Here is a 17,622-nt window from a genome sequence, read left to right as displayed (position 1 = left end):
GGCATATTGATATTGCCTGTTACATATATTGTAACACTAGTAGTTCTGTGAACAGTAGACCTCTCGCAGGATTCTCATCCACAAGTACCTGATTGAAACTATAGACCTTATGGAAATACAGCAATAGACTGGCTTCTCCACACATATGTGCAATCACTTGTCAGCTGATTTGTGATGAATAATTCTATAGTCTGACTTTAACTCTAATATTGGCGTATGAAGGAGGCTCTTTTCCCTTTATATTATCCTTGAAATGCGAAATTTCCAAAAACCTTGTATATACGTCGACGCGCAATTAAAAAAGGAACATACCTGTCAAATTTCATGAAAATCTATTACCGCGTTTCGCCGTAAATGCGCAACATATAAACATATAAACATTCAAACATTTAAACATTAAGAGAAATGCCAAACCGTCGACTTGAATCTTAAGCTGCGTACACATATTCGCGCTTACAACCTGCACCGAGCACGCTCCTCCCTCGTACCACCATCGACCACAGTCGCTCCGCCCACGCACCCATCATGAACGTTACGGAAGATCTTCTCGCGTTCCCCGGTCGAACCACTGTTGCTCCCCGGTCGATCATCAATCGCTCTGCTGGAGTGACGTTCGGTTGCGGAGCAGAGCGAAAGTCTGTACGCACCTTTAGACCTCACTTCCCTCGGTCAAAAAGTGAATGCTATAAGCAATTCTTTCGATTCATAAAAATCATAAGATCCATGGGGAGTGCCTGAGATCTACAAATTTCAGATTGTCTGGTGTGTGAACCTAGATTGGATAGTTTGTGAAGTATATTAATACATTGTTGAGAAACGATCTGGCAAAGTTGCGGAGCTGAAAAAGGATAGCGCTACCTACTTTGTCAAGGATGGCAACACTATACACTGTCATTATAACGTGGACCTCACTATACAGAGAAAGGTTGAAAAGTCCAAGAACGGCTTAATATTTCATACACAAAGATAATTTGACAGTGGGTGTAGTAATGGGGATCCTACTGAAATTTAAAATACTACTTACTACGGCTTTAAAAATCTGGTCAGCCATCTTGGACCGCCATTTTGAATGCAACTTTATTTTCTTAAATAGGAAGGTGGTAATACGATACATGATTTCGATTCGAATTTCAAGACAAAATGAATGGCGAAAACCGTACATTGATATCTCAAGTATCGCATGACCATCTTCCTATTTGAAAAAATAAAGTTGCATTCAAAATGGCGGACCAGATTTTCAAAGTCATAGTAAAGTAGTATTACTTTCCTTGCCCTATTACCATAGGTAAGGAAAGTATTGCTTTCCGAAAAAAATAAGGTACCCCAATTTCTAAATTTCTATACGTTTCAAGGTCCCCTGAGTTCGAAAAAGTGATTTTCGGTATTGGTCTGTATAGGTGCGTACAGACTTTCGCTCTGCTCCGCAACCGAACGTCACTCCAGCAGAGCGATTGATGATCGACCGGGGAGCAACAGTGGTTCGACCGGGGAACGCGAGAAGATCTAACATCTTCCGTAACGTTCATGATGGGTGCGACTGCAGAGCGGGGGCGGAGCGACTGCGGTACGATGGAGGAACGAGGGCGGTACGAAGGCGGAGCGTGCTCGGTGCGGGTTGGAAGCGCGTATATGTGTACGCAGCTTATGTGTGTGAGTGTGTGTGTGTGTGTGTGTGTGTGTGTGTGTGTGTGTGTGTGTGTGTGTGTGTGTGTGTACACGGTATCTCATCTCCCAGTTAACGGAATGACTTGAAATTTGGAATGTAAGGTCCTTACACTATAAGGATCTGACACGAACAATTTCGATCAAATGCAATCCAAGATGGCGGCTAAAATGGCGAAAATGTTATCATAAACAGGGTTTTTCACGATTTTCTCGAAAACGGCTCCAACGATTTTGATCAAATTCACCTGAAATAGTCATTGATAAGCTCTATCAACTGCAACAAGTCCTATATCTGTAAAAATTTCAGGAGCTTTGCTCCATCTATGCAATGTTGGATTTTAGATTCCCAATTATCAGCCTTCATATACAATTTAAATAAAAAAATTCAAGTGGAAAAGATTGAGCATGAAAATCTCTGCAATTAATGTCCAGTAACATTTCCACCTAAAATTGAAAATAAGCTTGAAATCCGAGAAAATGTGATTATTAAATTGCAAACTGTTGGCAACTGTTGGTTCTATTAAATCATTCACTACGAAGAGATGGCAGACCTCGTGTGTTTCCAGCGTTATTGACCTATCACCAGCTGTCTCATATCTTTGAATAGTAGACTTGAGATGCGCGGGAACACTAGCGTCAGGTGATAAATTTTCATAACTGCAAGGAAAGTTGTGTGAGTGCGCCACACCAGATTTTTTTTAATTTGAGTAGGATCCCCAATCACACCCACAATCAAATTATCTTTATGTATGAGATATTAAGCCGTTCTCGGACTTTTCACCCACTCTGTATAAGGAAAAAGGACGTATGCAACAAATACACGGAATGATAGAATGAAGCTGAGTTATTCTAGAGCGAGCTATAACGAATGACCAAAAGCTTCATAAATGATGGAGAAAGTAATACATCAAAAGGGACAAGGATTGATGTTTCAAACGAATAGTGAAAATGGAAGTATAACGACTTCCATTCCAATCTTTTGGAAGATTGAACAAAAAAATGACCATAAAAGTATGAGAATTGAAAGGAATGACAACTTAATGACCAATCACATGATAAATGGAAACCGAAATCCATCAAAGAGTAGGATTAACACACAACACACAATCTACTCAGTCAGTCTCACATATCTACATTGCTTATGAAAGTGAAACCCACTTCAAAATCTTTTGTCCAGTAGTTTAGGCTCTAGAAAGATCTGAGTGCTAGCTGACAGGCTAAGGAACAACAAGCGTAGCAATGCGAATTCTGTAAGAGGTTCCGATGGCTACAGAACAAGCATTTGATGTATTGATGAAAAAGTATTTGATGAATAATTGAAAGAATAAGAACTGATGTTGCCAATACAATATATTTGTTCAAAATGAATAGATGAAAGTGTTTGATGGTGATGTCAATGCCTTAGTTACAGTTGAAACATTTATAACAAACGTTTGATGAAGATAATAACGAATTATCTATCCATCCTCAGTACTTTATCCAGTTCATTGACAAAGCTTGCGGCAATATTTCACTAATCTGCTCAAGATTTCTTTTCAAAATCCACCTGACACTATCATTGGAAAGCTATGACCTCATACGAAGTGTTTAGTGTTATAACTGAAAATACATTTCTTGTATAGTAAATAAATAATCAAGAGTCATTGTAAATATAAAAATTTACATTCTATACTCTCAGCACTGATAGATATATAGTTTCTTTATCATTAGTGAGTTTGTGAAGTGAGTTCAGTATCATTTCCTAATACTGAATTCCTATTGTCTGTGGCCGCCATGACGACAAAATCGCTGCTCTTTCATTGGCTGGTTTGTGATTGGTTGAGTTCTCTCTTACTGAACTCCTATTGGCTCCCACCACTACTAAGAAATCTAGCCCTTTCATAGGTCATTTTTAAATTAGCTAAATTGATTGTTTATCCCACTGATTGAATATTTGTTTGAGCAGCCTTTTGTTTTATCTTGTATCATCGTAGTAAAACTAATGAGTCACTCAAACTCTACAGACTTTCAAGTAAAGCCAAACCTTCTATAGTGAGTAGCATTGGTTTGCTATCCTTGTCTGTTATTAGACGAAAAAGATATTTCTAAAATTTTCTAACACCGCACCGTCGCCAAATCTTTCATAGGCTATAAAGAACTATAATGAACTACCAGAATATATTTAATTTCGGTTATGAAAATTTATTATTGAATTATAAAAAAATATATTTTCTTGGTGACTATAATATAATATTAGAAATACAATTGTTTATTATGAACAATAATCAATAATTAATACAGTATTATATCAGACTAGCCGTCAGGCTCGCTTCGCTCGCCATATCCGTCTAGCCAGGGGGCTCCGCCCCCTGGACCCCTGACTGGATCGTCCAAGAATGAGATATTTGAGCATTTTTATATATGTTAGGACGATCCAGTCGGGGGTCCAAACTAAACGTCTGGCTAAACGGATATTGGCTGAACGATAAATGCATTTCAATCTTCAACTTGGTGCCAACCTAACAAAGTCAACCAACTTAATACCAACCCTTAAAATTATTAATTTAGTTACCAGTAAACAACTGTTTCGAAGAGGTACTCTCTCTAGATTATAGTTCTATATCAACATATGGTATGGACATTTTTCAATTGAAATTAAGAGGATAAGAAGAATATACATGCTAAAAGACGAACTGTAAACCCTTATAAACCTCCCTTAGAGTTAAAATATTGCCAAAAGATTTCTTATTGCGCCTCTAAAGGGCCAACTGAACATACCTACCAAATTTGAACGATTTTGGTCCGGTAGATTTTTAGTTCTGCGAGTGAGTGAGTGAGTGAGTGAGTGAGTGAGTGAGTGAGTCAGTCAGTGAGTGAGTGAGTGAGTGAGTGCCATTTCGCTTTTATATACCTTGTAATTTAGGTCTTGAATCACAACTAGCTACCTACTATTGGAAGACGGAAGAAAAAGAGAACGGGCTATCTTATCATTTCCAATGAGTTTATAAGATTATTATTACTTTATAGAATCTCACTAAGTTAACAAGTAAGTGCTGGTTGCACAAAAGCCGGTTAAATTTTAATCGTGATTAATTCCACGAGAACCAATCAGAGAAGCCGTCTTATCAAAAAGGCCTTCTCTGATTGATTCTGGTGAAATTGATCACGGTTAAAATTCAACCAGCTTTTGTGCAACCGACTCTTTATCTAATGAGGCTTGAAAAGGATCAGAAAGAGAATAACAACTAAGCAATTGAGTTAGTAACATGTAATTTATTTACATGATAAAAACTTTAAAAACCATGAAGTGAACTATATAGAGACTGTATAATCAGACTGGTTATACATTATACAGTCACTATAGAGGCCCTGAAATTGATCAGTTGCGACCTGAAAACTCTGACACCAGACCTGAGCCAGCCAGGTCACTCGATATTATTATTATTATTATTATTATTATTATTATTATTAGAGTGAACTATTGAAATAATACAGTATCATGTTTCACAATAATTCAAAACCAAGATGCAGGCTAGATTCTTGAATTGCCAAACCAGGAACCAAGAAATATATAGACTCCAGGAGTACAGTATACTGCAGCAGTACAGTCCCCAAACTTCTGAGACATTTGGGGCGAATAAAAACGAGTTATGATTCTCAAACTGAAAGTGGGGAGCAAGAAAGTTTACGACAAGAAATTTATGTTTTCTACGCAAACTTAATTAAAAATAGAGAGAGAAGTGCAACAGCCCACTCTCTCACTTGCTCTCATACAACAACTGTTAAAGTGGCTGTGGTTTGAGTCCCTTAGCAATTCCTGAAATGCTGGCCAAGTACCTTTTATTGGGAGGAGAAGGGTTTAGGCGAGATGAGAGAGGTAGTTTAGAGAGAGAGAGAGACAAGAAGGGAGAGAAAGGAAGAGGACGAGAGAGTGTACTAGAAGGGTAAGAAGTAGAAAAAGTAAGAAGATGGAAATCATGTACAGGAGACAGAGTGGTTGTAAGGTATAGGAATTGATAGAACGATCTAGGGAAAAGTGAGGGTGAAGAAAATAAGAAAGAGTTTGGAGAGACATGAAGGAAGAGAAAGAAAGAGGAAGAGAGAGTGTAATAGAAGGGTAAGAAGTGGGAAAAAGTAAGAATATAAAGAAGACAATGTACAGGAGACGGAGTAGTTGTAAGGTATGAGAGTTGATAGAACGATCCAGAGAAACTACGTGAATGGTGAAGATAATGAAAAAGAATTTGGAGAGACATGACGGAGAGAAAGGAAGATATAAGAGGACCAAAGATTATAATATAAGGGTGAGAAGTAGAAAAGAGTAAGAATAAAGAAGATGATGAAGTAGTTGTAAGGTATGAGTATTGAAAGACTGATCCAGGGAAACTACGTGAATGGAAAGTAGATGAAAAAGAATTTGGAGAGACATGACGAGAGAGAAAGGAATATAAGAGGACAAGAGATTGTAATATAAGGGTAAGAATTAGAAAAAAGAGCAAGAAGAAAAGAAGAACATGAACAGGATACGGAATAGCTGTAAGGTATGAGAATAATTGATAGACCGATCCAGGGAAACTACGTGGAGAGAGAGAGATAGATAGATGGACTTTATTTTCAATTGTTACTAGGCTTGTCGTCTATGGTAACATGGTTACAATAATATTTATAATTATTTTACAAATCATTTCCAATGCTACATGACATGATTTCATTACATTCTCATAATAACATAATTTTTATGTTATTATGAGAATCAAATAAAATCATGTCATGTACAATTTTAAATTATTTGTAAAAGATTATAAATATTATTGTAACATGTTATGTTATTATGTTATGTTAATAACTTTATGTTATTCTATCATTCATATCATTGATTGATTGATTGATTGAGTACTTTATTTATGTAGATTCAATATATACTGGCTTATACACTTATATACATAGCTTACAATACAGCAGAATTATTGATGAATTTACATAATTAGACTAAGAAAATAATTATTGAACTGTATATGATATGGAAAAGTATTTGTAATTAATAACTATAGATAATTATATGTTATTCATCTACATAATTGGCGGAGCTTTGGACATATCATGTCCATTCTTCGGAATGAATATTAAAAATATCCTCCCCCTAACCTCTCTCTCTACCAAAAACTTAATTAAACTAGGATTATTTTATTAATGGAAATATTGTAAAGTTTTAATTGATATGATGATGGAGAGAGATAGATAGATAGACTTCATTTTCAATTGCTTGTCGCATGGTTACAATAATATTATATAATCATTTTACAAATCATTTTCAATGCTACAGGACATGATTTAATTACATTCTCATAATAACATAATTTTTATGTTATTATGAGAATCAAATGAAATCATGTCATGTAGAATTTAAAATTATTTGTAAAATAATTATATATATATATATATATATATATATATATATATTATTGTAGCCATGTTATGTTATGTTATTCTCTCATTATAACATAATTATTATGATTGATTGATTGATTGATTTTCACTTGCTAGGTCTTAAAAACCTATTGCATTTATACATTACAATGTATGAGAGAGAGAGAGAGAGAGAAGACAAACTTACTGAGTCAAAAGTTTGAGAAAGTAAAAAAAGGGGTGATAGGAGGAAACAATAGAAAAAGGGAGCAGAAGGGGATATCAATGAAACTTGCGAAGGTTAAAATTGTGGTGAACAAAAAAGAGACAAAAAGGGTGAAAAAAACATTTGAAATGTAGCAGTGGATTGAAAGAGCGTGAATGGATGGAAATACACAGAAAACCAAACATGAGAATGAGAAGGAAACTAATAAAGGAGACGAAACCTGAATGAAGGGAAGAAAGGGAGAAGAAGAAGAAGAGGAAAAGAAGAAGGAGAAGAAGAAGAAGAGAAGAAGAAGAATAAGAAGAAGACGAATAAGAAGAAGAAGAGAAGAAGAAGAAAGAAGAGAAGAAGAAGAAGAAGAAGAAGATAGAGGAGAAAATAAGAAGAGGAGAAGAAGAAGAGGAGTAAGAAGAAGAGGAGAAGAAGAAGAGAAAAGAAGAAGAAGAAGAAAAGAAGAAGAAGAAAGAAGAGAAGAAAAGAAGAAGAAGAAGACGAAGAAGAAAAGAATAAGAAGAAGAAGAATAATAAGAAGAAGAAGAAGAAGAAGAAGAAGAAGAAAAGGTAGAGAGTGAAGTAGAGAAAAGGAAACACGTGAAATTACAAAAGAAGAAAGTAACTAAACATAACGAAAAGTAAACTGAGCTAAAATAGGAGGAAAAACAAGAATAAGAAGTTGAAGAATAAGGAAGATAATGAAGTGAGGAAAAGAGAATACATGAAATGAAGGATGAAGAAACCAACCAAACAGAAAGTAGCCATATTAAAAGAAAGGAAGGCCTCTAGAAAACTAGATAAATGGGAAAAGATGGACAAGGAGAATTGATAGAATATTTAAAAAATAATTGGAGAGATAGGGTAAAAGAAAGAGAGATTGATAGATATTGAGAAAGACAGAGAGAAAGGGAGAGGCATTATATTAGAGATCAGAGAAAGGAACAGAAGGAAAGTGTGAGAGATCTGACCACCATACCATTCGCGAATCAATCTTGCCTTTTACTTGCTGGCGTTGAGAAAAGTAGTTGATGCCCCAAATTGGACCTGCGAGCTGCCAGAAAAGGGTTTGGGGTCCTCCCGACCCCCTGACCCCACTAAACAACACCAAAGAAGGGGTACCATACCTCCCCCTTCCAACAATCTTCACCACCCCCTTCAACCCACCAAAAACAGACCAAGCAGCGAAGAATTTCTCGAGTGGTCTACGACTTGTACAATTCTTCAGCTCTCAACCACAGAGTTGGAATGGGGAAAACTCCTTCAAGATACGTATTTCAGCCCTACCCAGTCAAGGGCTCACCTTCTTGTATTGAGTTGTAGGTATGGTTTGAGTGCTCCTTTCTCAGCCACCTCTCTCACTTCAGAGAGAAAGATAGAGAGAGAGAGATTGATTGATTGATTATATGCCTTTATTGGGGCGGAGTTAGGACTCCTGGTCCTCTCTACCACACAACCCTTTACAATAGAAGAAAAATTCACATAAGAAAACAGAAGAATAGATTATCAGATGATGATGAGAGAGAGAGAGAGTGAAAGAGAGAAAAAGATGAAAAGAGTGTCTGGAAAGAAGAGGGTGAGGTTGGAAGAGAGAGGAAGAGAAAGATTCATATTCAGTGAGAGAGAGTGAGTAAGAAAGAGAGAGAGAGATGGATGGAATGAGTTGAGTTGTACAAGGGCTGACCTTGTATTGAGTTGTAGGTATGGTTTGAGTGCTCCTTTCTCAGCCACCTCTCTCACTTCAGAGATATACCTTATCTATGTATATATAGAGAGAGATAGAGTGACAAAAGTACGAGAGAGAATGAGAGAGAGAGAAAGAGTGAAAGAGAGAAAGAGATGAAAAGAGTGTCTGATAAGAAGAGAGTGGGGTTGGAAGATAGAGGAACAAGGAGGAAGAGAAAGATGCATATTCAGTAAGAGAAAGTGAGTAAGAAAGAGAGAAAGAGAGATGGAATGAGTTAAGTTGTACAAGGGCTGACCTTCTTGTATTGAGTTGTAGGTATGGTGTGAGTGCTCCTTTCTCAGCCACCTCTCTCACTTTAAATATATATATATTTCAATATATATACCTTTTGGGGTAAAAATGGAGAGAAACAGTGTCGAAAGTGCAAGAGAGAGAAAGATAGAGAAAATAAAATAGAGAGATTGATTGATTGATTGATTGATTGATTGAGTACTTTATTTATGTAGATTACAATATATACTGGCTTTTACACTTATATACAATAGCTTACAATACAGCAAAATTATAGATGAATTTACATAATATAGACTAAGAAAATAATTATTGAACTGTATATGATATGAAAAAGCAGTTTGTAATATAATAACTATAGATAATATTCATATTGTTATGCATCTACATAAATTGGCGGAGCTTTGGACATATCAATGTCCATTCTTCGGAAAGAATATTAACAATATGAAAATAGAGAGAGAGAGAGAGAGAAAAAAAAAGAGTAAAAGAGAGAAAAATATAAAAAGAGTGTCTGAAAAGAAGAGAGTGGGGTTGGAAGAGAGAGGAAGAAAGAGGAAGAGAAAGATTCATATTCAGTGAGAAAAAGTGAGTAAGAAAGAGAGAAAAAGTGAGAGAGAGAGATGGAATGAGTTGAGTTGTACAAGGGCTGACCTTCTTGTATTGAGTTGTAGGTATGGTTTGAGTGCTCCTTTCTCAGCCACCTCTCTCATTTTAGATATGTATATATATATATATACCTTTTGGGGTAAAAATGGAGAGAGACAGAGCAGAGTGACGAAAGTGCAAGAGAGAAAGATAGAGAGAAAGAAAGATAGAGAGAAAGAGAGTAAGAGAGAGATGAAATGAGTGTCTGATAAGAGACTAGGGTTGAAAAAGAGAGAAAGAAAGAGAAATGAAAAGAGAGAGATTCAGATTCGGAGAGAGAAAGTGAGTGAGAGAGACAAAGATGAAATGTGTGTCTGATAAGAGAGTGGAGTTGAAAGAGAGAGTAAGATGGGAAGAGGAAGGAAAAGAGAGAGATTCAGATTCAGTGAGAGAAAATGAGTAAGAGAGAGATGGAATGAATTGAGTTGTACAAGGGCTCACCATCTTGTATTGAGTTGTAGATATTGCCACCTCTCTCACTTCAGATAACTCACCTTTTGGCGCAAAAATGGAGGAAGACAGAATGACGAAAGTACGAGAGTGAAAGAGAGAGATTAGATTAGATTTATTTATTTATATATGTTACAATATTTACTGGCTTATACAATAACTTACATTAAATATGACGGTAATGCTAGTTATTCAACGAATTTTACAGAGTATAAATAATTAATCAATGAGAATAAAGTTTGAATGCAATTAGAATAACGATAAAATAATAATGTGATGTAACTTCATAAATCAGCGGTGTTTCAACAAATAATTGTCGATTCTCTAAGAAGAATATAAAATATCCTTCCCATCAACACACGACCGGGTAAACGGTAAGAGAGAGAGAGAGAAAGGGGGATGGATAAGTGGGTAAGTGAGAGAGTAGAGTTGAAAGAAAGTAAGATGGAGAGAGAAAGAGAGTGAGGGAGAGTGAGAGTGAGTGAGATACATTTGAAAGAAATGAAGAGAGACAGAAGGACGAAAGAACAAGTATAATAATGAGAGATATGAAGAGAGACAGAGAAACAAAAGAACCAGAGATCGTGATGGAATAGGTAGTGATTGAGAGTGAATGAAATTGAGAATTGAAATTGAGAAAAGATAAAGAAATTGAGTGAATTGGAGAGAGAAGAGAAAAAATGTGACTGAAGTAAGTGAGAGTGGGAAAGAGAATCGATCCACTGTACTGTAGTTGAGTAGTAGATTTCCATTCTCTATGAATGGGAGCTGAGAGAAATTCAAAGAGCACAACACTTATGCTGATTTGGAAAATCTTGGTTGAAATGAGGTGAAGGAGAAGGATCGAGAGATTGAAGAGAATGAAGAAGAAGAAGAAGAAAAACTGAAAGAAGAAGTAGACGTGAAGAAAAAGAAGAGATGAAAAATAGGAGTAGAAGAAGAAGAAAATTATGATGATGAAAAAAGGAAGAAAACTTAATGAGCAGAATGATTAAAAAGAGATAACATCAAACAGGATAAAAAATGGATGGAGGATAAGAGAACAAGGAAAGACAAGAAACAAAGAAAACGCAGGAGAAAAAAAAGAAAAAAAAGAAGAAAAAAAGGAGGAAGAGAAAGAAGTAGGAGAAAATGTGATGATGATGAAAAAGATGAGAACTCAATAAGCAAAATGATTGAAAGGGGGAAGAAAGCATTAAACAGGATGATTGATTGATTATTTGCCTTTATTAGGACGTAGTTAGGACTCCTGTTCCTCTCTGTCACACAATCCAAGAGAGAGAGAGAGAGAGATTGATTGATTGAGTACTTTATGTAGATTACAATATATACTGGCTTATACACTTAGGCTAGTTACATACACATCGATTTTTGGTCGTACGATATTTTACCGTCCTTATAAATTCTATTAGATTGAACAGATGATTTCAAACATATGATGTTTGCCAAGTTCCGTTTAATCTCATAGAATTCATAGTGACGACAAAATATCGTACGACCAAAAATCGATGTGTGTGTAACTAGCCTTATATACAATAGCTTACAATACAGCAAAATTATAGATGAATTTACAAAATATAAATTAAGAAAATAATTATTGAGCTGTATATGATATGAAAAAAAGCAATTTGTAATAACTATAGATAAAATAGAAATAATATTGTTATGCATCTACATAATAAATTGGCGGAGCTTTGGACATATCAATGTCCATTCTTCGGAAGAGAGAGAGAGAGAGAGAGAGAGAGAGAGAGAGAGAGAGAGAGAGAGAGAGTGAGAGAGAGAGAGAGAAGAGAGAGAGAGAAATGATGAGGTCAGCAAGATTGTGAGGCTGGAAGCGTTGAAAGGGTGAGGCAGACTAAAAGGCGGCGGAGGCAATGAAATGGATCCACGTTTGGAATGAAGCCAAAGTAGTGCAGTGCAATAAAGTGCGCAGGGAAAAGCCTTCATCACCCGTTGACCCCTCTATAACAGAACTCTATATTATATACTACAGAATAGAACGTGATCGAACTTCTGGTAGAGGTGTCCAAATAATACTTCAAGGTGCAAGTTCAGCATATTTTACATATACATAAAAATATGTATTATAATCAACAAAACTATATATACCGGGTGTTTCAAAAAGAATGAACCAATTTTGAACAGTTATATAATAAATATTTCAAGTTGTACCATCATGGCATAACAGCTATCTTCTCTCTTCATGCCATCTTTATATCTTAATGCTATATTTTTTATCTTTATACTATATTTTGTATATTTATGCTGTCTTTATATCTTTATGATACCTATTCTCTATTATTAGTGGTTTTACCCAGTAAGGAGGTTCACAACATCTCTTTCATTACTACACAAACAGAAATTACAATACTCAACCACATTGAAATTTATCGACAGCCATTCCACAACAGTATTCCCAACCATAGCTCAAGACCTGCTACATAGATTTAATACTGTTTACCTACCATAGATTTGGAACAAAGAGATTAACACGACGCATGTCTGGTGATAAATGTATGCCTGGAAACGCCATTAAAGTGACTAATGTCCCATCGTATCTAGCATGCTCACAACTTATATAAGTGCATTATGTGCCACTGCGATGTAATATATCCAACATATATCCCTATAAATATAACCTTGCTCACACCGGCGGAGAGCTATATAGATTGTAGAACATCAAATATGTGTATGTCGTTACTGTAATACGAACCCAAAGTTTCTCAAAGCTTGATAGCTAGGCTATTACAATGGATTCAAAACTTTATTGATACCATACAAGGCGAAGATGATGGATAGATAGGCTTCATACTATAAAGTTGTTGGTACAGTATGTGGTGTAAGTTTACAAAGTTGAGTATATATATATTGTGTGCTAGGAGAGTGAATATAGCTTACAAAGTTTATAGGAACACAGTAACCAAAATATGAAAATAAGATGAGACATATCAAAATAAAATTGGAGAGTGAATGTAGCTTACAAAGTTTATAGGAACATACTAATCAATATATGAACATAAGATGGGACATATTGCATATTAAAATAAGATGGGGAAAAAGTGTAGAGCACTAGAAAGTCAATAAAACCATACAAAAAAGATAGCACAAACTATCCATGTGCTATCCTTCCTCTATGGTAAAACTGAGAAAAGAAGACATATTATGATAAAGTGGGAAAGTGTATGAAGCTGGAGATTCAACTACATTTCTAATGGAATTGAAGTCTAGTAAGAAACAATTCAGGTGAGAAGAAGTACAAAATGTGAGAAAAGGATGACAAAAAATGATCTGAGGAAACGGAAAATACAAAATTTATTTTGCAAAGGATGAGCAAAGTTGATACAAATAAGAGGGAAGGAGGGAATTCTACAAAATTAATTGAAGTAAGTTAAGAAATTAAGTCAGGAGTTGAAAAACCTGTATTTCCATTTCCTATCACCTTATGATTATATGCTTTTGTCTCTATTGAATAAATAAATAGGGAAATAAAAAAGACCGAGATGGATATGCGGCCAAAAATGAACAAAGTTGAGGAGGAGGAAAGAGAAATAGGTGACAAGTCTACGATAACTGAGAACAGAAAATTTAGAGATAAAATAAAGTGATTATCTAAATTAAAAGAAAGTGAAAAATAATAATAAAGTTTGATTGCTCCCTATTGATAATAGACCAGAGGATGAGAAAGACGAAAAGGCATAGGAAAAGAATCTTAGAGAATATTAATTACAATAATGATAAGAGAATTGGATAATATAATAATATCGAGTGACCTGGCTGGCTAAGGTCTGATGTCAGAGTTTTCAGGTCGCAACTGATCAATTTCAGGGCCTCTGACATGACCTAACGACTGCTTTTTAGGCAGCCGGGACCGACGATTAACGAGCCCATTCAAAGCACGAAATTGGATAATGAAAATGAGGAAAGAATAAGGAGCAATAAAAAAAAGTATGAAAAATAAGAGAAACAGAAAGAATTACGGAAAAGGAATCATTTTCATTGAAACAAATATCAATAAACTTTAATAGATTTAATAAACTTTAATTGAAGCTTACCTGAACCAGTGATGCTCATTTGATGATGCAATATGGAATGAATAGCGAAAACTCGGCCAACATTTGTTATCTGTAAAAAAACCAGAAAACATCTTGAAATACACAATTCGAAGATAACAATTGAAAATTGATTCAACCTCAAAACTTATACACTTTTTCAAAAATACATTCCAATTCAATTTCATTTCATACCAACTCCTACTTCATACTAAAAGATGAGTTGGAGCGTCATTGTGTGAACGCTCCAATAAGAAACAATTGTTTACTCTCTGTTTCTAGCAAGTTGGTATGTTTCATTGTGTTTGCTTCCATAAGAAACAATAGTTGCCTCTCAGTTTCTTCTAGTATGTTGATACGTTTCATTGTGTTCGCTTCCATAAGAAACAATAGTTGTTTACTCTCTGTTTCTAGCAAGTTGGTACGTTTCATTGTGTTTGCTTCCATAAGAAACAATAGTTGTTTACTCTCTGTTTCTAGCAAGTTGGTACGTTTCATTGTGTTTGCTTCCATAAGAAACAATAGTTGTATACTCTCTGTTTCTTCTAGAAAGTTGGTACGTTTCATTGTGTTCGCTTCCATAAGAAACAATAGTTGTTTACTCTCTGTTTCTAGCAAGTTGGTACGTTTCATTGTGTTCGCTTCCATAAGAAACAATAGTTGTTTACTCTCTGTTTCTAGCAAGTTGGTACGTTTCATTGTGTTTGCTTCCATAAGAAACAATAGTTGTTTACTCTCTGTTTCTAGCAAGTTGGTACGTTTCATTGTGTTCGCTTCCATAAGAAACAATAGTTGTTTACTCTCTGTTTCTAGCAAGTTGGTACGTTTCATTGTGTTTGCTTCCATAAGAAACAATAGTTGTTTACTCTCTGTTTCTAGCAAGTTGGTACGTTTCATTGTGTTTGCTTCCATAAGAAACAATAGTTGTTTACTCTCTGTTTCTTCTAGAAAGTTGGTACGTTTCATTGTGTTTGCTTCCATAAGAAACAATAGTTGTTTACTCTCTGTTTCTTCTAGAAAGTTGGTACGTTTCATTGTGTTTGCTTCCATAAGAAACAATAGTTGTTTACTCTCTGTTTCTAGCAAGTTGGTACGTTTCATTGTGTTTGCTTCCATAAGAAACAATAGTTGTTTACTCTCTGTTTCTAGCAAGTTGGTACGTTTCATTGTGTTCGCTTCCATAAGAAACAATAGTTGTTTACTCTCTGTTTCTAGCAAGTTGGTACGTTTCATTGTGTTCGCTTCCATAAGAAACAATAGTTTACTCTCTGTTTCTTCTAGTAAGTTGGTACGTTTCATTGTGTTCGCACCAATAAGAAACAATAGTTTACTCACTGTTTCTATCAAGTTTCCAGTAGGTCTACTGAAAACCCATTACTCACATGATTCGGTCTTCGGTGATCGCAACAAGCAAGATTATATAGTTCTCCTGGTCAAGGCTTACATACAGTATGTTAGTGAAGTAATATAGGGCCAATATTACGCAACCTTACCCTTTGGCCAGGTTTCAAGCCATTCTGCCCTCCGATTCTATTATTCTCTTCGGCAATTGCTTATTGAGTTATCCGCTACATTAACCTCATTCTGGTTCTTCCTCTTCTTCTTCCCTTATTTTTCTTCTCCTTTGTGCTGCTGTTCGTATCGGCTCCGTTCCAAACCAACGAACAAACATAATCAGGCTGATGAAAATTATAGTGGGTGGTTAAACATGCAACATGTTGGAAGCCCCCTTATTTCGGATAGTTTACTATTTTCGTTCTCTAGCAAAGATGAGGTATAGAAGTTCTATTATAGAACTACGTACTGTGAACATTAAACTTTCGTGAGCATTTCCTATAGTGAGGTCTACGGTATGGTGGCAGTGGAGAAAGAAAGGAGAACATCGTTGCCGATCCTTGTCTTGTCAATGCCTCCTATAGAGGTAGCTGATACAGGTTTATTGATGTAATATTAAATGTTCATGCTCGTTTAAAATAATCAATTATCCTATACTATTAAATGAGCAAATTCTGTTTATATGTTCATATGTTTGTATTTCACCGGATCTCAAAAAGGGCTCTAACGACTCTCACGAAATTCAGAAAACAGTAGGTTTATAATATAAAGATTCGATTGCACTAGGTCTTATCCCTGGGAAAACTCGCTGAAGGACATTAAAAGGATAATTTTTATTCATCCTTGGCAAAACAGCTGATAATAATTATTTCGTCGTCTGTTGGTGATGGAACTGAGTGAGTGAGTTCATGTGTGTGGGACTGTGTCAAAATTATGACTCAGCTGTTGAACTTTTGTAATCATTCAATCAGGTACTTAGTGCCGGTTGCAAAAAAGCCGGGTTATTTTCAATCCTGATTAATTCCAGTAGATCCATCTTTTTGAAATGGTCTCTTCTCTGATTTGCTTCATGTGAAGTTAATCAGGATTAAAATTTAACTGGCTTTTGTGCAACTGGGCCTTTGTGAGGGAAATTTTTGCATTCCTCTGGGAATTAAACTCAATTTACTGTGATTAGAAAGAACATTTCTGTATGAATGTTATTATAAATTCTTCTTTCGTAATAATTTTTTTATGATTTGTACTCCAGAGCGAAGCTCGGTCCCCGATATTAATTTAACAAGCAGGAAATTATGTTTTTCAATAATTTCATAATGAATTTTCATGATTAAGATGAAATATTTTGTTAATTATTATTTCTACATTGTTTCAAAAGACTGTCTGGCAACAGAGCAAAGCGAGAAAGAGATAGTGCTATCCGCTTTGTTGAATGATAGACAAGGATAGCAATACCATTGCTAATCAAACACTGCCATTATAACGTGGACCTCACTATAGACTAGTGAGTTCCTTGTAAAAACTCTGAATAATATTTTTGTAGTTCAACAAATGCTAACACTGGTTTTAACAGTAATTTAGTATGTGATTTAATGTTCGTAAACCTTTTTCAACGATAAATGAATCTATTTGATTTTGGTCATTCATTTTAAAGCAATCTGTATTCATTTCAAAGACGTATCTGTGAAAAAAGGTAAGTCGATTTTAGCGGTTACATACACAATGAAATCACAGTTACCTACCTACCAACATCTAAAGTAAAGGTAAAGGTAAAGTAAGGTAAAGCCTGTTACCTAAGACACGGTACACTATTTTTCCTCAACGGTAGACAATACCCATTCTCCTATCTTAAACAGCACACAAAAACACCAATTCAATGCACACACTATACTAAC

The 17,622-nt window shown here is 35.4% G+C and overlaps 1 protein-coding gene across 1 annotated transcript in view; it reads right to left on the bottom strand.

Annotated features, from left to right (window-relative positions):
• The window catches only part of LOC111044695 (hexosaminidase D), a 68,228-nt gene extending 53,686 nt beyond the window's left edge, over positions 1–14,542 (bottom strand). The window contains exon 1 of the mRNA XM_039426621.1: positions 14,399–14,542. The gene's annotated coding sequence lies outside the window, so the exon portion shown is untranslated. The remainder of the gene's footprint in view (positions 1–14,398) is intronic.
• Between the last annotated feature and the right edge of the window lie 3,080 nt (positions 14,543–17,622).

The sequence above is a fragment of the Nilaparvata lugens genome, chromosome 4 (assembly GCF_014356525.2).
Source record: "Nilaparvata lugens isolate BPH chromosome 4, ASM1435652v1, whole genome shotgun sequence".
In the NCBI taxonomy this organism is placed as follows: Eukaryota; Metazoa; Arthropoda; class Insecta; order Hemiptera; family Delphacidae; genus Nilaparvata; species Nilaparvata lugens.
The sequence above is the reverse complement of the archived record's forward strand: the minus strand, read 5'-3'. Positions and strand labels throughout refer to the sequence as shown.